The sequence below is a fragment of the Cyanistes caeruleus genome, chromosome 7 (assembly GCF_971803275.1).
Source record: "Cyanistes caeruleus chromosome 7, bCyaCae1.hap1.1, whole genome shotgun sequence".
NCBI lineage: Eukaryota > Metazoa > Chordata > Aves > Passeriformes > Paridae > Cyanistes > Cyanistes caeruleus.
The window spans coordinates 12805684-12830434 of NC_141707.1; the positions used below are offsets into that span (position 1 = coordinate 12805684).

Genomic DNA, 24751 nt, shown 5'->3' on the forward strand with positions numbered 1-24751 from the left:
TTCAAATGTATTCCGCACTAAAACATTTTTGTGGGGCTGGAAATTCTTTTCAGAACCCGCTAATTATTTTTACAATCCACAGTCTGCTCTTACGTTCCTAATTGTGACTATTAATCCTCACTCATCTCCATGTCCTAGATGTGTGCAAGGCAATAAGGCATATTATGCTCAGCAGCACCCTGCCTCTTGACTCATTTGTCAAAAGGATTATTGTACACTCGGTGCTGAATGTGAGGAATTAGCTGCATAAACCTGGCCATTAAAAAGAATGTCTGTGTATTACCTGTGCTGGGTACTGGTATGTAGACAGTAATTCCCTCCTCAAATATGCAAAGGTGTCTCGCTAGTTTCAGTCTGATTCATACACGCTGCAAACAATTTGGAAGTGATTTGAATGCAATTTCTCCTTTGTGTCAAGTCAAATGGTGTTATGATTATAATTAATAAGGACTGGACTTGACTTCAGTCTCTTGACTTGTATTTGATTTCCCAAGGAAATTTTCTAATCCATTTTAAAACATAGTAAGTATAGAACACGCTCTGTTGTTTCCAAAATGTGATCAGGTGGCTACCTGCAAACATTAACACCAAAGATCTGACAGATATTTATAATTACCACTTGTCGACACAGCCAGGACGAGACAGCAGCCCTGCTGCTGTGTTCAAAGGCAGGGAAGAGAAGTCAGGCCAGAGTAGGATCTGTTTTCCTTCAGCTGTGCAGGAATTATATGCTTTCCAGCTCATCCTTCTAGAAAAGAAATTCCTCATTTTTGTCTAATGAATGTTGTCCATCCAGGCATCTTTGGACAGCTTTCAGTGAGGGTTGTTTGATGGTGAAATCCATTATTCTCTGCCTTATCTGAATGGCAGCTGGCACTCCCTTACTGCCAGAGACAGCAGCCAAATATTTTCTGCTAGCAAAGTATGAAGAAGTCTACTTGAGCATTCATCTATACCAAAATTTGGCCCATTATTTTCATGGACAGCCTTCAAGCTGCACAAAGGTCTGTTCAATTCTTGGCTTATGGTTATTCATATTCATCAAACACACTCTACAAGGCAACCACTGGGAGAAAAATGAGAGAGACACTTTCCTGGTCATGTCCTGTTAGTCCCAGCTGTATCACAGCCAGACACAGCCAGGGCCTGTGTGCCTCATCCTTGGTGTGTGGTTGGGGTTCAGAGATTCATCTTTTCCAGTCTCACCACTCCTCTGCTCCAGGCTCTTGCACAAATCCAACATCACCTCCCAGTGCTGGCATTTACCCCCAAGGCTCACTGAGCCAAGCAGGTCAGACTTCCCACCCATCCCTTCCCCAGCAGCCTGGTTTCCCCTGGATTTTCCCTTGGACAGTGCGGCCTTTTGTTTCTCCTGCCAAGCTACAGCCTCCTCTGGCAGACAGCGAGGATTCACCCACCCCTGTGCCCTGAGCATGTGTCCTGCTGCTAATCCCACATTCATTGTTTCAGATCAGGGTGCTTCAGAGGTCACTCTGTTCAACTCATTCCTCTCCCAGTGCTCCTCTCTGGCTGTGTGGGTTCAGGGAACAGTCCCAGCAGGTGAGGACTCCTGCAGGAGGATGTGCAGGATGCACCAGTTCTCTTGAAATGCTGTCGTATTTGTAGCACTTGAAGTGATTTGTGTTAGTGTGGCATGTCACGATTCAACTCAGTGGCACCAGTGCAAAACCTCTTCCCAGACTTTGTAGCTGCTTTAATTGAAGAAGGACAAAATCCTTCCCTTCTCCTTTTTCTGGGACCAGCTTTCATAGATGATTACACTTATTCTGCTAGAGCCTGAAGATCCATCAGCCTGAAGATTAGGATATGTCTACAGGCAATTGGGATGACATGTTCTAAAGGGAAATGCTTAATTAGAAGACGATTTCTGCAGGAGAACAGAAAACAACCACTTCCTGCAGTAAATCAAGAGGAGCATGTGTTTTCCCCATCACCTGCTGACACACGGGAGGCCACCCAGACAGGGGCTGTCGTCGTTCTGGCTGACAAAGATGGAATCTGGAATCCAGGCTGGCTTTGCAGAACTGCTTCTCTGCTCTACATCTGCTTTCCTGTCTCACCCAAGCCATTTAGCTGCTTGCTTTCTCTTTCAAAAGGTGGCGTTTATTCTAATTCTTTGTTCGCATTCACTCCATTAAGCTTCCACTTTCAATCATCAGCTGCTGAAGCACTTGGCTGCGCCGCTAAGCAAGCCTCTGCATCTGCCTCCTGCTGGAACAGCCTGTGCCCTTATTTATCACTTTGCTGACGCTGGACTGATAAAACTTATCTTCTCTGGAGGCTGCTGCAGGGGAGGGGTCTGTAAAACAAAATGAAATTTTCAGTGTGTAAAGATAGTGCTGTTCCAGGAAAGAGGAAGCGAGGTGGCTCTAGCCTGGCGTGGTGTGTGGCCTTAGCCTGGGGCCAGCACACAAGGGCTGCTGGGGAAAAGCTGCTCAAGTGTGTCAGAAACAGTGCGTTCTGCTCTCTCATATTCATTTATTTTTCATTCCAAAGTTTTCAGCAAGTGTGCCAAGAATGCTGGAGCAGAAGAGCACTTATCTGTGTGGGAAATGGAAAATGCGTTTCTGGAGTGAGGGAAAAGTGCCTTCTGCAAGAAATTGTTACAAGCTAAATACGAAACACACAAAATCCTGTAAAAATTAGATAAAAAAATATCATTTACTGCTTGTCCCACCCAGCAAAAGAAAAAAAAAGTCGAAAAAAGGGAAAAAGTGCTTAACACAGGTGAGCCGGATATAGACTCTCTTGTGAATTGATTCCCAAGGTGATGCTTCCTTAGAAAACAGGCAAAGCCCAAACAAGAAATATATGCACCTGTAGGCAAGTCAGTGCTGCTGGTGTGCAGGGAGGAAGAAAACCAGGTGCAAAAGACATATGTGAACAATGAGGGCTATAAAGGAGAGTCCCACAGCCCTCTGAGGGCTGAGAGAAGGGAAGATGGAGACTGTGCTGGCAGTGTAGGCTGGAATGGAGCTCCCTGACTGAAGATGTCTTCCTTTTCCTGTGAGTTTTGTATTTATAGCTTAGTAGTGGCCTAAAGTGTTTAGAAGTTTAAGTTTTCTCTGTCTGTTTTTTTTTTTTTTTTTTTCCTGGGTTTGGATAGTCTCATGTCCATGAACCCACTAAATACTGTGTTAATCTTGCTTCCTTTAGAAAAGAATTAAAACCTCACAAAACTCTTTTAAGTGCTGTTTATTAAAGGGCAGTAGTGCTTTCTATCTTCATTTAAGACTTTCTGGGTTAAAGGCTTTAGGCATTCTCTGAATTCAAAGAGTAAAAGGTTTTCTAATGTGGGAAGGTACAAAAGTTTTAATGCTCTTGAAATATTTAATCTATCTTGCTGTCCTACAAAACTATTGAGTAGCTTGTCTCAATTATTGTCTTAGAGAAGTTGTAAAACTTAAGGTTAGTGTCATCTCTTCCTTCATTGAAGGAAAAAGTTCTTGGTGTGGACAGTAATTCAGAAATCCTTCTGGAAGCAAGACTTCGGCAAGGGTCCTGGGGTAAAACTGGAGTGTAGAGAACTTCTGTCTTCCCTAACTTTTAATAGCTGAATTCAGTGAAATATGAAAGTTGAAGATTTGCAGACAGATAATTAGGACATATAAAATGAAACAGTTTGAGCTTGTCAAGGGTTTCACAGCTTTTTGTTTAACATACAGCTGCATGGGCTGTTAGAAGCGGAAACATATGGAATCATAATTGAAGAAAAATCCTTTTTCCAGGGTAGGTTTGAAGATTTTTGGTCTTTGCTTAAAATGTAAAAGCAGAGACCAAAAATCTTGTTCAGAAGGAAAAACAAAAGGCTGCAGACAGAAGCCATGTTATGGCTGATTTTCTCATTATTATTTTTATAAGTATCACACTCAAATCAAAACAGGAGCAGCATTACAACTTGTTTTTTTTCCTGTTCACATTTTCACTGTTTGTACTGAAGCAGGTGGATGCTCAGGAAGCAGCCATGTTAAATTTTTATGTAGCCTCTAGGAGAGCTAGGAATTGGTTCCCTCCCTTGTCATGGAGGAGGAAATGTTGTAACTTTGCAACTGATTAAATTGATCAGATTGTATATTAAGCATGAGCAGTGTCAGTTTTTCAAATCCTTCTTGACTGGCCGGTGGTTATCTCAGGTTCTTCACTGTAGGCTAAGTATTAAAGAGGAATAAAAACTATTTCACTGAGACCAGCAATTTCTGAAACAAAGCTGAGATTTCTTCATCCTAGTCTTGGCAAGACACAGACTGTCAGACAGATCACAGCTCCCTATTTACGTGACAGAAATAAGTTGCAGAGGGAAGTTTTAGAGTCATTATGCAAATTAGAAGAAACCCAGCATGTTCCTTCCTGCAACTGTATTTGTTTGTCCCCTTTTCAGGGGTGGGGGAAAGGCTTTAATAATACCAACAAGTTCAAGAAATTGCCTATTTATATATTTTTCAAATGTAGCGCAGCAATGTCCCCTTTAGGAGAGAGGATTATGCTTCTTAAAGTCAACATTTTTCTCTTTGCTTTATTTTTAATTTTTATGTAGCTTATGTCTCAATTGTATTTTGAAATATTTTATACCAAGATCTTTTTTCTGAGCTTTTTTTTTTTTTTCCTGGCTTCTGCTGCAGAAGTGTAAAAATAAATCAAAAGCCAGGATTTGCGGTACTTAGACTGTAATAAGCTTCACTCCTTTCCTCTGTCTCTGTCTTACGCTTGCTGTGAAAGTGTTGCTGAGGGATCTAAGTTGTAGGACACTTTATGTAAGATAAGAGCAAGAGAAGAATTGAAATCGTGAGATAAGAGCTGGATGTTTTGCCAAGTGCATTTTCCCTGTGGAATGGAATAAGTTGGCAAATGAGGACCTTTGGGATGGCCATGCAGAGTTCAGAGAAGCACCGTGGCATCCCAGTGTGCCGTGCCTGCAGTGGGGATGGGGTTTGTGTTGAGTCTCAAATTATTCTACTGGGTATATTTCTTTTGTCTCTCAAAAGTAATGTGACATTTGTAAAATATCTTTTTGTGTCTCTTAAAAGCTTTCGTGGATGTCTTGAGAAATTTGTGCTTAAATGCAATAAGTTTCTGAGTGTATATGGGTAGCTTAAGATGAAGCAAATAGGAAGCAATTTAATTTGCAATTTCAATTCATGCTGTGGGAAAGCTGGATGTTTATTCCAGCTGATCTGAAAGTGAGAAGCAGCAGTGAAGCCAACAGAACAAAAAACCATTTTCCACTCTTTGAAGCCTGTTGCTACACCAGGTTTGAGTATCCATCTTGTAATGATGCTTCATACTTTGAAATATGACAAAGTCCGTCACCATTGATTTTGGTTTTTTAGTGAAAAGCTAAAAAACTGACGTTTGGTAGGTGGTGGGCCTTTGTAAGCCAAAAAATTCAAGCCAAAAATCACTGCTTAGCTGAAGTATCCTTGGAAAAGCTAGCAATGCTTTCAGCAACAGCACTGGAAAAGTGGATTTGACAACTCTTTTACAATTAGTGAAAAACTAAAAAGATCACAAGAGAAGTCCCTGTGATTTTTGGAACAGTTATGGGAGGCTTGTATGTAGTTTTGCCATATGGTTTCTTTTGCCTTTCCAAAAAGAGGAAAAAAAAAAATAGTACCTTGTTCCGGGAATGAGTCTATTGCAAAGATTTCAAGCGACTGGTCTAAAAATGTAGAACATGCAACTTATAGCTTGAAAAATCAGCAATCTCACAGGTACATCTAAACTCCATTATACTGAAATGGAGTTGGGAATGAAAGTGAATCACAGTAGCACCTTTGAGTCAGAAAAATATAAATTACTCTTGCAAGATTAACTTTTTTTGTAAGGTAAATTAAGTTAACAATAGTTTATTCTCTTCTCTTAATGCTGTTAAGCCTCTTAGGCTCTTTTTCTTCTGAAGAAACCAAATGTTTAGTTTTATTAAAGGGGACTTCAAATTCTGTATTCTATCAGTAGGGATATTAGTTTTTGTTATGTTTTGCCAGTTGTTTCATTATGCATTTATACAAGTCACATATTTTAATTTCTGAATATCCTTTATCTGTTGCTGCATGGGAGAGTTTATCTGAAGCTGGGAGGATACAAAGATTTAGCTTTTTGTCATGAAGAAAAAAAGATGTGTAATTCATTTCAAAGCAAATAAAGCAGTATGAGGAGGTAATTTTTTTTGCAGGGGATCAGCATGTGGAAGTAATGCTTTCTGCTTTCCTTTTTGTCCTGCAAATAGAGCATTTATGTGACTTGGTGCAAAGCGAGTCCGTAGTGCTGTGATTATGTGCAGCCAAAAGGGTTGCCTGACACCAGGCTGATGTTCTTGATCCAGTGGGGTCTGAGAGACATCAAAATTCCTGACTCCCTTCAGTCTGAGTCAAACAAATTGGTGAAATAATGCTAATTAGATGATCTAATGAGTGTCAGCATGAGTGGCAGGGACTGTCACTGCTCAGGTCTGGAGAAGGTGGGCGCTGCTGAAGGGAAGCAGGGGATCAGGCACACAATTATCCATCACACCACACACAAGCAGGGAAGATATAAGAACACAAACATCCCAAATATTTTTTCCCTGTCTCTTTATCCCTTTCTACACTGAACGTGCCCTGCTGCTTCACCAGTTTCCAAGCAAAAAGTGCTGCAGCTGATATTTCAGTGCTGCTGCACAGAGGTACCAGACAGGGTACCCTTTTCTGCTGTGTGATGCCTGTTTATGACTATTCAGACTTGCATTCCTCCAAGCATTCGGCAGCACCTGGGCAAGGGCTGCTCTGAATGCCAGGAAGCTCATGTGTCTAGCAGACTAGAAAGTAATGTACTGGCTGGCTATGATATATTGACCTGCATTAGAGAAATCAGCAGTCTCATGGACAGAGCTTTCATCTCCAGTGTACAGTCAGTGTGGCATCAGTTCAGGTGCCCAGTAGAAGACGTTATGCCATTAACTCAAAGTGCTTGACGGTGCAGAGATAAGTAGCTGTGCTCTCAGTTGCTTGTGGTGCAAAATCGAAGCAGAGGGTTGGTTTTGTAATGTGGAAGAATATTTGGTGGGTGTGGGGTCTCAGCCACCTGCAGGTGTGCTTTGGACAGTCTTGCACTGGCACTTCCACCCTGTGCTGTGTTCACAGGGATGCTTCCCCTCTGGAATTTACATCCCATTTCAAACCTGACTTGGCACAGATGTGGGACTGATGTTCCAGGAAGTGGCAGAGTGGGGCAGGGAGTGTAAGGAACTTCTCAGCTCCCATCAGCACTTTTCTTGCAGTGATTCTTCCCCAGAAACACTGTCAGTATTGGAAGTTTCTCAGTGCAGTTCAAGTTTTAATAACATCCCTTGCTAGGCTGTGCTTGCCTTCCCCAAAGTTTTCTCTTCTCTACTAGAGAACTTAAAGGCAATTATGTTATATAGAAACAACAAAGATCATATTTCATAGAGCAGAGGCAGAAAACTCCTACCAAAAAATCAGGCATTTAAAATCACATTAGAAAGACTCCACCAGTCCTTGCTTAGTATCGCTTCTGTCAGTGTGTCTGTCACTGAACCACGCACAGAATGGGCATCCTTCATCTTTTATGTCTTTCAGTGATGGCATTAGCATTTTAATGATTTGCCGTGTTCTCTGTTCAGTCTTAATTTGGTCATTACTGTGCAGTTGGGAGCAAAGCTTTGGAATAAATTCTTTCCCATCTTTTAGTTTTTTTACTGTGCTTGCATTCAGCAGAGAGTTGGGAACAGAAGGCAGCTCTGTTTCTCTTGCTGCCACTCAGGTACCCACTGTTGCCCTTGACACGAGAAACTTGCTCGTGCTCTGACTTGAAGATGGGATATCAGTGTGTTCAGAGGGACTCAAGGACAAGGGCATTTGCTCCCCTGGCACAGGGAATGACCACTCTCCTTGCTGCAGAGTTTAGCAGGCACACGTCTGAGCAGGGAGGGCAGAGAGGAGAGACCCTGCTGCACACCAGCTGCTAGGATGCTTTGGGATGCAGCACGGAACCCAGCTCTGCTTTCTGCTCTGCCTTTTAAATCCAAACTTCCCAAAGGTACAGGGATCATTTAACCTGGGAAAAGAATGGAGCGTTCCTGTAAAAGCAATGGTGCATGTGGCTACCCCAGTAACTCCTCAGGGTGGCTGTAGGATCAAGATTTCTGCTTGGCCAGCCAGGATCATCTCTGCTAGTTCAAGCTGTTATGCAGAACACATGCCTGTCACCTGGCAAGGGACAGAGAATCACCAGCCTTGTTAACAGCAGCTGCAGAGGGAAAAACCACAGAGGCTCAGTCTCCACAAATCGTGTGGGACCTTTTGCAGTTACTGCAACAAACATTGCCAACATCTGCCTCACTTGCACAACAGATGGGTTCTCCTTTGAGAAAATAACAAGTGGTTTCCAGCTTGGTGGAATTCCAGCAGCTAGGAAGGGCACAAGTGCCCCAAAGTGCAGCAGAGATTGATGGACTGAGAGGATGAGTCCTCTGGTCTTAAGAGTTACCCAAAAATTCTTACTACACTGAAACAGTTGATGAAAGCAAGATGCCAGGTGAGAGCCCTGAAAGCAATTTGCAAGCAGGTGAAAATGGGTGCCTGATGTCTGATGTTGACACTCAGGAGACCTGGAAGAAGGATGTCAAGGAAATGGTTTCATGATGTAGGTCATAGAAGAGGTACAGGTGATTGTTGGAGAGGAGTGCAAAGTAACACACAGAAATTACAGTGATTGCTTTTATGTGTCAGCCAATGCATGCCTTTTATTTTAATTAAAGATCGAAAGCTAATCTATGGAATATTATCTGCATTGAGAAAGTGAATAAGGGAAATAATATCTTCATGAATCTGAGAGAAATGGGGAAGCCCATCAGCTTGTCTCTATGACATTGTTAAGCCTTTTTCTATTACATTTTTTTGGGTAATAGCTGTTCTTTTTGAGCACAATGGTGTTTTCCATCTAATCTGACGATGCTTCAAAGCATTTTTGCATCCCACTTATAATATGAACCACTGCTCTTTCAGCACAGGGTTCACATTTAAGATTAGACTGCTGTGATTTTCACTGCTGCTCTGGTTGAAGGTCATTTACTTTGGGAAATGGAGAGGGTAGTTGCCAAAAGATAATCTCCTTTCATTTTACCTGGCAGTTGGCTGTCGAGTTCAAATTATGGCATTCAAAAACCACTATTACAGCCTGTCTATAGCCTACCTTAAAAAAAGGAAAGATATGTAGCTGAGATGCAGTGCAGTGGTTTCTCAGTAAATTTGAATCTCAGCTTTTCAGCTTTTCTAAAATTTTTGCTCTGCTAATATGATCTTGCAGGGCAGGTCTGATTGAATGCTTGCTTCAAATGCAGTGTCCAATTTGAAACCCCATGTCATGATTATGCAATTTATGTTATGCTGGGTCACATTAAGTCATAGCAATTATGCTTTCTTTTGCTTTTTCTCCCTCAACCCCACAAATTCTCAATATCATTTCAGAATTAAACTATTTTTCATCTTACTCTGAGAAGTGGAATTGTGATTAAAAAACTCAAATCAGCCTATCAAGTTAGGCATTGTATAAATTCACCAGAACTTAGATCCTCTAGTTCAGAGAAGAACAATGTGTTAGGTCATGCTAATTATTTTTATACATTATATTCAAACACACGTGAACATTCTGTTTATCTTTTAACAAAATGAAGTCAAGCTCATCATCAGTGGCTACAAACTGTAGCTGAAAATGTTACAAGTGAAAATTTGTTTGAAGATCAGATCACTTTCTGAACAGCCCCATGCTCAGTGCCTCAACCTGTTTTCTGTGCAGCAACATCCAGACCACAGGCAGTGCTGTTACATTTCAGAGTCTGTGTATGTCATGTGTATTTGTTTTACAAGATCACCGCTGCCAGGGGAAGGAAAATGCAACCTCCCCTCCAAAGAAACCTGTCCTTGAAAGAAGTCTGCAATACAGAGTGACATCAGTATCACACACACACGGTGTGAAGCTGGAAAGGATCGAACACTCCCACTTTGCCATCAGGCATTTCCAAGTGTCCTCTACGCTGTCTCTGTTAGTGTATTTTAAGAAAAGCCTGGGAGCATTAAACTGAGCTTAGTGGAAAAGGGCCAACATATGGCCCTCTCTGCGTGGTGCCTGCTCGGAGAGCGACACAAAAGCGGCGCAGAGAGGCGGCATTCCCTGATTTCCCTGCGTGGATGTGGGGAGCACAGCAGGTGATTTAATTGGAAGGGACAAAAGGCACCCAGGGGCCTCTCTGCCTTGAGGGCAATAAATTCTGGAGATGCTGAACCTCCCTTTGGGAAGCTGAATAGCAAGTTCCCAAGTGGGTAGAAATTTCCATCCACTGACGAGCGTTTGAGCTTAAGCAGAAGGTAACTGGAAGCTCGGTTCTGTGTTGTTTCATATTAATTTTAGCTGCAAAAGGATATGATGCTCTATCCCAAGGCTTTGTGTTTCCCTAGGCTGCAGGACTAAGGACGGTTGGCTTTTGGCTTGCAAGCAGAAAATTCCCTCCTGCTGCTTAGCAGTTAAAAGCCAGCAGCAAAAATCCATAGCTTATGATTTGACAGATTTTCTTGTTGCTTTCTAAAGAATCTTTCCTATTGCTTTTTGCTCTGTGAAGGTTTAGGAATAATGTGTGATATACTAATGTGGTAAACAAATCCACATACCCATGAAAAGGTATTGAAAGGTGGTCTTCAATGAATATGAAGAGCTACTAAATTGCTTTTGCATGGGTGAACCTTGGGGGATCATACCTCGTGTTCAGGGTCTCTGCTTAAAAAGTGAAACATTTTGCCTGTTTAAGGACATTTTTAGTAAAACTGATTTACCTCCAAGAAGTGGGACATGAAACACCCTTTCACTTGACCAAATGTGTGCTTACTTTTCCAGGTGGTTGTGGAGACTTTAAGAAACACAACTCTTACCCTATTTTGCATGGTAACATCTATAAACACCCTCTTTTCCTGCTTTTTCCTGGACAAGCTGAGTTTAGGCTCTTTTGCAAATCTGAAAGAGAAGCTTAAACTACCCACTGGCCTTCTGCCACCCTTCTTCTCTCATGTGTTTCAACTTTCAGAGAGTGCAGGGTGACTGTAGATGAATTGTTTTCACAAGAGTATTTTCTGAAGCCTTTGCGTTCATCTGATTTAAGGACAATGGGTATAGTTCAAAAACGTGGCTTCTAGCCCCACATTTTCACTTAGGGAATAAACAAAGCAGAGACCTTTGAGATGCATTATGGTTTGGTTTCTTTTTTTCCCTCTGCTGGGAAGCCTCTAGCATGGCCTTGCTGGTGCTCCTCCCATGGGACTAGTAATGATTGTTTTAGGAATAAATGCAGAATAAAACAACTTTGATATACCTGGGTAGAAATAAAAGAAGCTGTCTGAATGTAAAATATTTATATTCATCAGGAAACTGTTTATATGAGTTATTTACCAAATGTGGATAGTTAGAAACAGGCTCTGGAGGTTTGGGGAAGAACAAAGAAAATTCCTGACAAGTTGTTGAAGTAAAATTTTGATAACCACTATTTTAATTTAAGTATAAAAGTAGAACCACAAAGGCCCCTCTGAAACAGGATTTCAGCTTTGATTTTTAGCCCTGACAAAAATCAAAGAAATTTTTGAATAAATAAATTCAAGCTCCAGCTGATTTTATTAATCATTTCTCTCAATCTTTCAAAACAAAAAATCATCAATTTGATACAGAGCTTGACAAAGTCACTGAAAGGTGATTAGCAGAATTTTATTTATTTAGTCAAGATGCTCTTAATTGACAATTCACTGCAAGTGTTGCACGATTATTTTGGCAATCCACAGAGCATTCCTCTTCACTATCGTTGCCCATTATGCAAATTAAATTATTTAAAACCCTAAAGAAACTATGGGGAATTTTTTGTTTGGTTTCATTTGAGTTGAACAGTTGACTGGTGTGAGCTGGAGCTGAGTACTGGAGGGGCTGGGAAGTCCTGATGTCCCAAGCCTTGAGCAGATATATTTTGGAGGAGCGTTTTCCAGTAAATGTTGCACGTCCTCCAAGGGTGGTACTTGCAGTGTGGTGTCACCTTCAGAGGAAGCAGAAGGATCCTGGAGCTTTCCATGCCTTTCCCTTCTCCCTTTCCATACTGTATGCTTGATAGTATATTTAAAGTAGTATTTCCTGTGAGCTGAAATTTGAAAGCAGTCACCACCAGTAAATGAAATATTTTCTTTTTATCAATATCCATTTTGGAACCGAAATTTATGTCTGAAGAAAAAGCAATTTATCCTGTTTTTTGCATTCTGTATTTCTTCAGGGTCTGAAATGAAAGTCAATATATTATTTTTATTGCAGTGGAAACACAGTAACAGAAATTAAGGCCAGAAAAACAACCTGCAGAGTTGTATGTGTACCTCTAGTGGATGGTCTCCAGCAACTGGAGATGAAATTTTTAATGAAATGTTGGTTTGGCTGGAGGAGAGATGCTTCCAGTCTGGTGGTCACAGTGGGGGCAATAGGAGCTTAGTGCCAGCCTGGTAACTCACCCACTGGGAGCCCCTAAAATGGTCCCAAAAATGTTCAGGGTGGTATGTGGGGCTGTGTGTGAGACCAAGCAGAGGGGAATATGCCGGAGGTGTGTGAGAGCCTCCACCCCTGCCTGTGTCTGAAAGGAGCAATCAAGGAAGGAAAGTCCTGTAGAGTCCTGGGGGATTTTCCCCCTCCAGGATGGGCTGGGCACAATTGTGGTGCTGCTGACACCCACAGAGGTGACCTGGCTGTCACACCTGGGCACTGCAGGGCTGGCTTTGTTGGCAGGAGAACTTTCCTTCACGTCTGCTTTTGGATCAAGACCACACTTGGGAAGGAAATTGTGGGATTGCTCCCTCTTGCCTCAGCCAGGGCTGCACCCCAGGTGCCTTTTGTGGGGAGCTGGCCTGGGAGCCCTCCTGCAGGAGGGTCCTGAGGCCCTCCCATCCCTGGAGAGCATTCATCCACATCCAAGGTACAGATAAGCCCCAGCAGAAAGGCACAACCACAACATAAATCCCATGTCTGTGAGTTGTTTGCCTCCATAAAGCCTTTGCTCCTGCACTACAGCACTTGCAGGGGTAGATACGCCTGTATCTCTTAAGGACAGGAAAAATGGTCATTGCCAGCATATTGTTTGTTGCCTAGCAATTATCTGCATAGTTCTGTGATGAAAGACTACGTTTCCAGCATTGATTCCTTTTATGACCTTGCCAGAAAGCATTTATCCCACTTTAAATTCTGGCTATCAGCTGTACGTTGTAATAGTCTTGTAGAACATTGTGTTATTTTTTTGTAAGCCACTGGTAAACAGACCTGAGTTCATTACTCTGTGTATCTAAGCAGGTGTTTCACCCTGTTTAAATGTCCATTGAAATTGCCTCTTTACATCTGAATATTTACATAGGTATTGCTGGCAATTGTTGCAAATTCAAAGACACTTTTTCCTAAAAGTGCAATCAGCAAGCAAAATTAGAAAAACTTGACACCATAATAAATCAGAGCAACAACAAAATTGTCAAAATCATTTGCAATGACATATTTTGTTGCTGTTCTTGTTTGTTAGATTAGATTTCTGTTAAAGGTAATTGAAGAAAAAAAATGTTCTGGTTAGAGGGGTAAAACACATTAAAATTAAATGAGCTTCTTGAACTCTGCTTAGGCTTTAAGGTATCATATCAAGGAATGGAAATGCATTGAAGAAGCATGATAGATATTTTGTGTGGCTGACCATGAAACAGCTGTGGTCCATCCTCTCTGTCACACCCCAGGCAGAGTTCCTTGGGTGAGGGCTGTGGCTTTTGGGCAAATTGAGAGCATGGGATCCCTTTGCTGCTTTCCACCTCAATTCCAGACCTCCCAGTGTGTCTCTCTCAATCACTTGGTCCCTCAGGAGCAGGAAAAAGCTGCAGGGTGCAGATGGGAACATCCTGGATCTGCCCTAGGCTGCTGGCACCTGCTGTGGGATTCTGCTGGCACTTGAAGTTCAGGCTTTCATTTCATAGGTTCTTCTTTAAAGGAACATAAAACCCAACAGCCTTACTTCATTTTCATGCCTCTTTCAAACTCTAGCTAAATACAAATAGGTGGAAAAATAATTGATCAGAAAACAATTATTGAACAACTACAACAGTGATTTTCAAATGGGAAGCTCTGAGCCTACAAAACTCACTTTCTCCACCGGTTTCAAAACATTAAAAATATGATTAATAGCTTTTCCTTGCTGAATTTGGAAGTGAAATATACTTTGCTTCATTATTTTTTTACTTAGTTCATATTCTGCTATTAAATATGCCCAACCACACTAGTTTTTAGGGAATTTTTTAAGTTCTTTTCACTTCTGTCTGTCCTTCCTCACTCCCTTCCTTTTCTCCCTAGAAAAGCTCAGTCATCAAAGCTGAAAGGCTTGTGGGGCTTGTGGGAGTTTTTTTAAGAAAAATAAAAAAAATCAAAACCCAGTCATGGATGGCAGTTCCCTCTGCAACTGGTATGGGGGGAAAAGCAATAACACATTTTTTTAAAGCATCTTTACACATCTATAGAAAAGCACTTAGGATTTTTTCTTTTTTATTGTTTACTAAATCAAAGCAAATGCATCTGAGGCTTATAGTGATGATAGCAAAAATTACAAAGACCTTTCATATGCAAAAAGACATTTTTGTATGACTGAAGATTCAAAATGCATTATGCCAATCTTGTATTCAAAGACCAGCTTTGCAGGGTTTAAGTTCTATTATGTGTTTTTCTGGAGGCTTTTTTGTTTCTTGGGTATTTTCTCTTTATTCCTTCATCTTCATGAGGTTTGTATTATTAGTACTTTGTAACATTTTCACTGGGTCTTTCCTTTGAACCCTGCACATGAAATGAATGAAGAAGCTGGGTTTTGCTTTATGCATCAGCTTCTCTAATATGTCTTCTGGCTCTGGAAATATCCCCAGAATTCAGAAGGCTATCAAACAAATCTTCATCAACACTTTAGTGCTGGCTGCATGCTGCAGCGCACAGCTTTGATATTTGAAAGATCTTTGTATTTCATTCTTATGCATCTTGAAAGGATGTGTTATCTCAGTGTCAGGGGACTTGGAAGAGGAGGGTGAAACACTCACAAGAACTAAAACCACAAAATATTTTTATGATTGAGTACCATGTTTTTATTGACAATTGTTAGCTCTCCCAGTTCAAGGTTGCTCTGTTTTGCTATTGCTGTGAGGGACATTCAGTCTGTAGTGATCCATCAGCTGCTCAAGATCAGCTCTGAAATTTCTCTGAAATCTCTCCATTTCAGGGAGTCAGGGAGGTTTCCTGGACTCATATCCATTAACATATCCCAGAAACTCTGACTTTTCTTTGCCCCATCTCCTGGCTGTGCTGTGGGTATGTGCCTGCCTATTAGTTGCACCAGGCAGTTTCTACAGTCTGGGGTGTAGCCTTGGGCCCTACAACTTCCGTGTCATCACTGTTTCCAGTTTTATTACTCATTTTTCTCCCTTGGTGCCTCATTTTTATTGAGTTCAATGGCATTTACTGCGTCCTTGCAACTATGAAACTCCCCTCTCCTGCTTCCTTGCATCTGTGAAAATTCCTTCTCCTACCACCATGGCAATAACACCTGGAATTAGGTGGGAACTGAGAGGAAAGTATCTATGAAGTCGGCATCAGTGCATGTGGAAATTCTTGCAGAATAATAAGCAAAATATTTAGATTTAATCATGCCCTAAGTGTCAAAAAAAGTGTCTATTCAAGACCCCTGTTCTCTCTCCTCATGCCTTCACCTGCAGTAGCACATGTGAGCTGGGTGGAGCTGCATGTCTGGCAAGTCCAGGGGTTCTGCTCCCTGCTGTGAAACCCAGGCAGGAATGGATGGGCCCTGTGGTACCAAAGCAGACCCTGAAGAGAGTCATTATTACCACCAGCCAGCTCTGCCCAAAGGTGAGCAGCACTGCTGAGCAGGACTGTCAGCAGAGGCTCCTGGAGTGCTCCTGAGCTGCTCCTGCACCAAGCCTGGCAGCTGCAGCTCACCTCCTCAGCAGCCAGGTCTGCCCCAGCTCAGCCACGTCTCGGGTGCGTGTCCTGTTCTGAGACAGCCTCTGGGCCCAGCACAACAGGCAAACCATAGGAAATTAATGAGTTAATGTGTCTCGGACCCTTGCAGACTCCCTTTGGCCTAAGGCAGCCAAGAGCTTCTCAGCTACTGCAAATTACCTCGAGCAGAACAGGTTGGCTGGCTCAGAAATAAAAATGTGGTGGGTGTAAGTAGCTGGGGGAAGAAACGACTGCAGCACGTGTTAGCAAGCATGAGAGCAGCAAAGAGCCAGCATGGGGTAAAAGTCATTGATTTTGAAATGAAGCTGATTCAGAAGGTTAAGGCCAGATATCCTCTTGGCACTGCCAAAAACAGGAGCTACCAAAATGGAAATCGAGAAAGATGTGTCCTGGGAACTCTCGAGTTTATAAGTTACAGTTATATTTTAAATTGAGGGCAACAGGGATCAGTCACCTATTTAGAAGTGTTTGTGACTTTTAACTACCAGCAGTTCCTGTGCTAAATGAGAGAGATACAATTATAAGAGCTCATGAAGCAATTTTTTTTCTCTGGATGGCATATTTGGATACATACAAATGAGAGGTAGCCCACGGCAGTCAAGCACCTCAGAGTCCTTTTCATAAACAATCCCAAAACTGCCCTGCAAAGCAGTATCTATCTGCCTTACTGACAGATTCAGAACAAATTGTGCTGTATGAGATTTAATTTTTTTAATAGGCAAAAAAAAATTAAAATTGCACAGCCATGCAGATGTGCCAGCCACTTGGATTACTGTAATCAAACATGGTGAAGGAGCTCTAAGTGCATTTCAAGTCTATAGCACGTCAGTTCTGTAGCAAGTCTGTTGGAAAATGCATTCAGGAGAGCAAAATGGTGCTGCTGCTAATATTAATAATAATACTTAGCACTTCAATTGCTTCTCATATTTTCAAAGTGCTGTACAAATGCTAATTAATTAGGCTGTGATGCTGCATGCCAAATAGAGAAAAAGTCTTGTGTCGCTGCTTGTAGAACAAGTTATCTTGATTATTGCACTTTTAGTAGTTTCCTTGGGAAAGCACAAGCAATGCAAGGAACAAATTGCACAGAGCACAGCAGAGACTGGGTGGGGGACAACTGCTGCAAAAATCCAAGGACGTGCTGATCCTGAAGCTGAAACAACCTCTTGTGGCTTTAGTGCTTAAGGAAGGTGTCTTTATGCCAGTATTAGTTTTACTTAAGTGACAGAAATGGGGCAATATATTTCCCATTCTGCACAAAATCTGAATATGTTTGGGTTTTATTTCCCCTGATTTCCCCTTAAGTTACCCCTTTAAGAAGCTCTTCATCCTGCCTCAAATGTAAAATATATTTTCAATACCTCGCTACTAGAAAGCCCAGAGAACTTTAGCACTGCTTTGAGAGACATCTACACAGCCACCTTGCAGTCTGGCCAGTAAATCAAAGCCTTTTTGAAATAAGAGTGAGTGGCCAAGACCATTGTCAGGCCAGAGGGACAGGGAGGCTCAGCAGAGGCTGCTGAATCTGCCAAATTCCCTTCTTGGGAGACCTCATGTGGGCTGGAGCAGGATGGTTGTACCCAGAGAGCTGGGCCACAGATTAAAAGATACAGAGGCTGCATTTCCAGCCCTTTGTCAGGGGTTGGTGGTGCTGTTTGCAGTTTGTGTAAAACTATTTCCTGTGCACAAGCTGGTACTTGCTGAATGTAATGTGGGTGCTGTGTTTTGTGGCTACAAAAAGCCCAAGGTGACCCTTCTGTCCTTCAGAAGTGTGTCCCACTCTGGCTGCATGAAGTCTGAAAGGGATGCTGGCAGTGAAGCTGCTTCCCTGAGAGCTGATCTGCTGAAGGCAGTGCTAGCAAGTTTGCCTTTTTCTGAAAGCAATCACTCCATTTCAGAGAAAATCAAATGGGAATTACGGTACAGTCAGACCCTGCTCTGTGCACTGGTGGCATTAATTTTCTGCCAAGTGGTGTAGAGACATGAGTCATCCCCCAGTGGAGGGGTGCCCTGTCCTAGCTCAGGGCCCTCTCCACAGGGAGGCACCCACTGGTGCTGCTGCAACTTCTCAGACAGTGCTCACCTGTAGCTGCCCGTGTCCTCCCTTGGGGACAGTCCTGTGCTGCCAGCCCCTGCCAGAGATGTGCCTCTTAGGAGGGGAGGCAGTGTGGTGTCACTCCTCCTCAGGAGCCAAGACATGGGAGAGTCAGAATCTCTTTCTTATATGTTACTTGTTTTATAAATCTCTTCCATGCTGACAGACTTTGTCAAAAGCTGGTTTGCACATATTTTCCTCAGAAATTGCTTTCTTATGAAGAACGTGAGAGAATTTGTACAAGTGAGCTCTGAGTTAGCAGGGAGGAAAGCAAATCAGGTCCAGCATCTCCTGGGTATCAGTAAGTGCTGAAGCATTCCCTGGAGCCCAAACTGCAGTTCTGTGTGCTTCCTTTGCCAGAACTGCCTTCCCAGGCAAACAGGCTGTGAGATCACCAATAAGGGACATCAGAGGGAAAATTACCCTGGCTTAAGTTAGGAAGCTGCTTCTAAAGATGCTCCCCTGACAATCTGTGTGTGTAGAAGAGCATCCTGAGATGGTTGCACAGAATGTGTTTTCCCAGCCTCCCATACTCTGTGATCCTTTTTCACCTCCACACCATGGGGAGACTGTGCAAAGGAATCGGGCTCTTTAGGAAAGTTCTTTCACATTTGAAAGGGACTTTAAAAACTCTCATAATCAATACAGAGATAGAAATAAAGATAATAAAATACTAATCCTCCCTTTTCCTCCTCTCCTGAAGTTAATGAAATATTTGTAATTGCTTGTGAAAGAAACAGGCTTTTATCCTGAAAATGTCTTGAAACTGCTATACCATGTTGCTGTTTGAAAAAGACAGAAATAGGCTACTGTTTTGGAATCAGCAGGTCAGGAATTTTCTTTGCCTGTGCTGATTTTTATCAGTATATATTTTTTTCAAATTTTCACTATAATTACTGTGATGAAACAGCGGCTAATTTTTGGTCTGCCCATCAGGCCTTGGTTAAACAATTCACCTTTGGTTTGATGAAAGCAGTGTGCCTGGAATCCTGTTTTCCCATTGCCTCTTGAAATTGTCTTGTTTTCTCTATAATACACAGAAATCACTGTTATTATATTTTTTTGTGTAATTTGCATATGACCATCTCCTTTCCTCTGTTGAAATACAAATTTAAGGTGCTTTTATGAATTTGTTGATGGTATGTTATGATGATTATTTCTCACATAATACTTCTCAAAAAATGTATCCGTTGATGCACTGAGTTTTCCAGACTCCTTTTGAGAGGCAGGAGATTAAGTGGTAAAATTGGTGGAATTAATTTTTTTGTGAACAAATTAGCCAGTCAGTTTATTTCATTTTGTGGCTGGCAAATCACTTTGACTGTGGTTTCTGCCTTGGAATACTTTGCTCATGTGTAATTCCCTAAAATTACTGGCCCCACAGCTCAGACTGCCAGGAATTTGGATGTCTCCTGGTTTATACAGACTAATGTACAGAATAGGATTGCCCAAAGAAGTCTCAGGAATTGTTCTTAGCAGATCATTCAACTGTAGCCAGGGAAATAGGAGAGCAGTGATGCTTGCAATCACTGAATTATCTCAGCAGGAATGTCTCCCCAAGCACCAGAACTTTGAGGAACCCATGTACCAAATGTTCAAAACTAAAAACCAAGGGACACATGTAATGGCATGCATTTGGTAACACTGTTTAATTCCCTTTTTATTTTGAAAATACCATGCTATCAGACTTTAAACCCGTGGAGTTGGGCACCACAGTCCCCCAGACAGCAGTGGGCTGGGAGGAGTCACAGTTGCTTTCTGCTCTTCACTGCACTCTGCCAGAAAATTCCCTCCTTGGCAGGAGGTAAAAATGCTCCCAAATCAAAATCTAATTGAAAAGTTATGAAAGGTATTACAGAACTCCCCAGCTCTATGCAGGGATGGGTGGTTGAGTACTAATCAATTCAGAATATATTTCTTTTAGGACCAGCACTTACTGGCAAGCAATTATTCTTTGAGATAGACATCATAATGGATTGTGCTTCCCAAGAACAAAGGCTCAAATTGTATCTCCAAGAACAGCAGAGACCAAAACAGGCATCACATTTTCCCAGTGAAGATGGGAATACTTTGATTGTATTGGTGCTGCTGGACCAATTAGGTGAAGCTGCTCATTTGCAATTAGGATTTCTGTTAATGCTCCCAGGCAGTGGCTCCTGTGCCAGAACCATTTATTTACACACTTGTAATGGACAGCCAGGAGATGCCCCTGCCCTCCCAGGAGCATCTGTCCTGCTGGTGTTAGGATCTCTTGGTAACACTCTTACCAAGTAGATTAGTAGATAAAAAGTAATCTAATTTTTTATTGCTCAGTGCAGAGTGCAGGAGTCTTCTTATAAATAGGGCTCAGAGTCAGCTGTGTTTATTTACTTACTAGCAAAGAGCTGGTCTGGCTTTAATGAATGGTATGGCATCTATATTTTCATGCTGAATTTGCTACAGGATTTGCTTTTCTGTAGCATTTAGGAAAAGGCAAATTAGTGAATGTTGTAGCACAGCATATCCTGTTGCTAAAAATATAAGCCTTGATTTACATATTCTTCTATGTATGTATACATAAATACAGATCTACCCAGCAGATACACACACAGAGTTGGCATTTGATATTCTGATTGGAGCTCAACAGATAAGGGATTACCTTGGGGTCCTCTCTTCTCATTCACTCTCCTCTCATGCCTCTCTGCTTCTCTCTGCCCAGTTACAAGCTGGGTTAACTCCTATTTTAGCTGATTTAAAAGTGTGTTCCTTACTCAACATTTTTAACTCTAACTAACCTAAAAATATTTTCAAATCTTTTGCACTGGAGTTAATATATAAAAATCTTTTTTCTTCCTAGATTGTTTTGCACTCACTTGAGGATATAGCCAGTACATCTGCACTGAAAATGTACAGTGGGAAAAGCAAAACCAAAGTCTCCCTCATAAAATATAAATGACTTTTATATCTGAAGAGTAATTATGTAGTGTCATAAGAAGAGCAATAATAATTTCCTGACACTTCTTCCAAGTGACATGGGAAGCATCAGACAGTCTGAATCTGTTCTGAAAAATGCAGGAGGTGTTAATGAAGATTAAAATTGAATTAGTGGACATAGCAATGCAATCATGTCAAACAAAAGCAACAGATATGCTGGATTATAATTGCAAACCCCGGCTTGTGCTCTCATGTGGAAGCAAAAATAACCTTATTCTCCAGTTCCTTTTCAGTCATTTTTATGAATGTTGCATTTTGTTCCTTTTCCCCACTGTACAAGCCAGGTGTTCCTTTTTTCTGCAAAACAACAATACATCATTTAAGTGAAGTTCATTTTTTGAAGCTCAGCGAGTTGAGGCTTTCTCCATTTCCCTGGCCGTATCCAATCAGCTCCTGGAGGCACTGGCATGTGTCATAAATTTTGCTGCGAATATGGGCCAGCTGAAACATATACCAATTCAGAGATCACATCTCCTCAGCATCCCACTAGGCAGGAAAGGAAATGAAATGCGTTTGCTGTGTTCTGCTGAAGCAAGAGAACTGAGCAGGAGCTGAAAAAAGGAAAAAAATCTGACTTCTTAGCAGGAAAGAAAACCTCTTCCAAAAGAAAACCTTGAGAAACATTAACCCCCAGATCGCTGCCTGAATTTTTCTCCATGAGTCTTGAGCAGTGTCTGAGACAGCCCTGCCTCCTGCTTGCAGTGGTTGACCAAGGCTTTCCTTCCTGTTGTCCCAGCAGTGTCTGGAAAGCAGGTTGAGAATGAAAGAAAGGCACGAGTAATTGAGTGTTGTGATGAGTAAGTTTCTCTCCTCTCCACACAGCAGCACAGACCTGTGTGTATCCCAGACTCACTCCTCCTCTTGTCTGTTCCGTGGGGTTTCTAGAGCTGCTTGTCATGATAATGGAATGATTTTCTCCCCTTTTAAGTCTGAACCATCAGTAATTTTCTCAGCAGTCATGCAGGCTGTCAAAGTCACAGGACTTTATCCATGTACTTGGTGCTATGGCAGGCTGAATGTCACATTACTGAATTAAAAAAAAAAAAGTAATCCACAGAGGATAACAAAGTGCTTTATCTCACAGGAGGTGTGGCTTTGGTGATCAGTCCTTTGCCCACTCTAGGATGGCTACATGGCATGCTCAACCTTGGGAGTGGAATTTCACTCCTGGGAAGTAGGATATGTATCAAATTTGGGCTTTTGGTCATTCAGTAGAAGTCGTTCCTGACCTGTTTGACCTGGGACTATGGTCTGTGGGGTCAACCTGCTGATTCCTGGTTTCTGTATCATTCTGTTTTCTCCTGGCATCATTCACTCCTTTTTGAGAAGCAGAGGTCAGGGCAAAGACACTTGTCTGAATGACAGTTTTCTCTTATTCTTGGGGATTAAATGTTCTCCCAAGAATACTCTCTGGTCTGTACTATGGGGGGAGCGAGCAGTCTGAACCCTGAATGGTCTGAGCATATAAAGGCACTACTAAATCCCTTAAAATCACTGTGGGATACAGGGGAGTCTGCTCCTTATGTATTTATGTCAAGGAAATTCCATGACTGCAATGAACTTTGTGCAAACAATTGCATGCTCTCATGTAGTATGTAGCAAAAGGGCAGGGAAGCAGGGGGGAGCAGAGCTTAAAAGGATTTAGCTATGCTTGGTCACTCTCTGGATTACTTACTTTTGTTTGCTTCAGGCTTTTTCTCCTAGCTGTGCATCGAGGCTATGTATTGACTTTGCTGAATTATTGAAGGGAGTTGCAAATGATGCATGAAATGAAAAATCCTTCTTCACCCTCTGCACAAACTGCCAACAGACAATTCTGTGCAATCACTGCTGAGCTGCCCCATGATATCTGGTGTACCTAGATATCCACAAGAATTGTTGGAATTAATGATAATGGGAGTTTCTGCTCTTAATGTTTCCCTTACTCCTTTCAAGTCTCAGAGGAAATGTAGCATTCTGCCAGGGTAGTTGTCATCACTGAAAGCCCTTGCACCTGCTATAACCTTATGTTTGTATAACTGGGGCTAGCATTTGGGACCAAGTCAAAGAAAATAGTCATCCTTCTGGTGTACTTGTAGCAATCAGTCCCTTCATCTTCTCTCAGATTTATGGGCTGTGCCTGTTAAGGGAATCTCAGTTTTGAAAAGCTACATTTCCACATAGCTCCAAAAAGTCACAGCAGATGTTGAATTGAGCAGTACACTCAGATGGCAACCAAATCTGGAATTAAAAGAGTTTGTCAGCAACTATGTGCTTCTTGTTTAAATGGTGTTAATTTTAGCAAAATGTCCCTTACTCAGAGGCCCCCAACCCAAAACATTATATTTGCTTGATATAATTTAAAAATCTTCTGAAAATATATGTTATAAGAGTAAGTGATAATGGTAGGGTTTGGAGTTTCATCACGATTGTGCTGCACAGCTGCTGACACCAGCCTCTTTAGAATTTATGTGCTCATCTAGGTTTTTCAGGAAAATTTAATTTGAGGAAGTTGTGTTTATCAACTTCCTGGCTTACTGTCAACAACATGCTGCTTTCTTTTTAATATGAGGTGCTAATTATGTTTTTCTCAGGCTTCAATATAAATGAAATGTATTTGGCAGTTGTCAACAGCTTTGCAGAGTATGATAACGCCATCACACAAACTTTGAGGTTCTCTGAGTATGGGATTATGCTTCTAAGTTGTGCATCCTGCAATTATATTTCACACAGTGGGACAAGGTCACCTGATCTGCTTTGCAGATGTTTTGGAGAACACAGAAACTGCCAGGAAGTGTCATAGTACTGAGCACTAGAAATGCATATTCTTTGTGAAGGAGCAGCACAACAGAGCTGGTCTTCAGTGAAAATCTCACAGCATTAATAGAGCTTGAGTCAAATTAAGCAGGAGTGTAGCTGTTAAATTCCTTCTGCATCCTGACACTGAGATTTAGGCAAGAGAAAGCCATTCAGAACTGGGAGGGCTTCCTCTTTATTTCAAGAACATGCAGTGATCTGCGTGTTGCCAATCCCCACACCACAAAAGTTAACACTTGGTCTGCAGTGGACACAGAAAACTTTCTAGAAGGAGTCTGAGCTCCAGACCCTCCTCTCCCTTGAACCTCCTCTGGGTGCAATGGAGGAGGAATGTGGTCCCAGGATCCCTCTTCCCTTTGCCACAACTCTGGCAGGTGAATAAATCCCACCAGGAGATCCTCTCAGACATGAGCTGCTGAAGGAACTGTTGGAGGCCTTCAGTTAGGGATTATTAAAGCAATGTTTAGCCTCTTCAGTCCCCACAACAGAATAAAGCAATTATAGGACAGAAAGGAAGAAATTGACAAAGGCTTGATGCAGTTTGGATATCAGAAGGATGGGGGCAACCTTTTTTCACAGGCCATCACATTAAGGCCAGAATCTTATTAGCACAGGACAGTCCTGCCATTTCCTTTGATGCTGACAGTCTCAATAGTTGTGTTTAGAAGCTAAATAACCTGTGCACTGCTGTGCATGAGAAAGGATGATGAGGTATTGATTGCATTTTAGTCAGAGAGAGGAGAGTGAAAGGGATCAGTCTATTTATATTGTCTGTTTACCACCACGGATGGAGCAAGACATGGGAAAAGGTAGGAAACCTTT

The 24751-nt window shown here is 41.9% G+C and overlaps 1 protein-coding gene across 2 annotated transcripts in view; it reads left to right on the plus strand.

Moving 5' to 3' along the window:
* Positions 1–24751, plus strand: part of LOC111931945 (uncharacterized) — a 193271-nt gene that overhangs the window by 43732 nt on the left and 124788 nt on the right. Inside the window, exon 1 of one of the 2 annotated variants that reach the window (XM_086897296.1) lies at positions 2762–3027. The exons of the other annotated variant lie outside the window; for it this stretch is intronic. The gene's annotated coding sequence lies outside the window, so the exon portion shown is untranslated. Of the gene's footprint in view, positions 1–2761; positions 3028–24751 lie in introns of those variants that run through there. 2 annotated transcript variants of the gene reach the window in all.